Source organism: Babylonia areolata, chromosome 19, assembly GCF_041734735.1.
Source record: "Babylonia areolata isolate BAREFJ2019XMU chromosome 19, ASM4173473v1, whole genome shotgun sequence".
NCBI lineage: Eukaryota > Metazoa > Mollusca > Gastropoda > Neogastropoda > Buccinidae > Babylonia > Babylonia areolata.
Genome location: NC_134894.1, coordinates 20,256,576 through 20,257,629, shown reverse-complemented (window position 1 = coordinate 20,257,629; position 1,054 = coordinate 20,256,576).

Here is a 1,054-nt window from a genome sequence, read left to right as displayed (position 1 = left end):
CACACACACACACACACACACACACACACACATACACACATGTATGTGCGGTAAGCAATAGATTTTGAATGATTATTCATCACTTAGGATGTTCTCGGAAATTTAAAACTCCAGTCCAGTTTGTCAGTTACAGTCATTGACACAATCATGGCATCAGTGTCACGTGTGATGAGCCAGTCCAACGTATGGCCAGATCTCTGTGTTGGTTCTGTGACGAGCTGAGATAGAGAATGATTGGACAGAGATTGACATAGGCGTTTGACATCAGTGGAGGTTTGGTTGTCGAAATGAAAGTTGAAATCTCCGAGGATGATAAGTTTTGCCAGAACGAAAGTTGTAGCAATCAAGTAGTGTTCGGAACTCATCGTGAAACAAAGAAGACGTTAGGTTGTTTTTACGACTAGGAGGAGGACGATAGAGACAACAGAAGATGACTGAGTGACCGGGAACACTGAGAGTGACTTCGAACATTTCGAAAGTATCATGTGGAAAGGCGTGGTTATGGGAGAAGGAAAGGGAAGACTCCAAGGTGTCTCTGTAGACGATGACAATGCCACCTCAAAGAGACAGTCGAGGAAGTAACTTGGTTTTGTATCCAGAGGGAGGGGGGAGGGGGGTCAGTTGTGTTCATGACCATGTGATTTTAGCCAGGTTTCGGTAAGAAATACGATATCAAAGTTATTTTCAAAAATATAATCAGAAATATAGTCAGTCTTTTGACCAACGCAGACAGACTGAGCATTGAACAGGCAGGCATGAAAGAGATCAGAAGCAGGCTGAGAGAAATTTAATGGTGAAGCAGGTGAGTCAGACAGACAGGCAACGGAAGGAGACGGTGGTGACTGAGCAGTGGAGGACAGTGGGAAGGAAGAGAAAGGTCCGGGAGTTGAGACAGGTGTGGGAGGAGTAGGAAGCAGAGCAGAGCCAATCACGGGGGATACAATAAATAAATAAATAGATAAATAAACCATAGAAATAATTGAACAAGTAAATGAGGAGGAGTGATTTTGCTTAATGTACCGTCACACATACTGCCGATGGCAGACACAAGTAA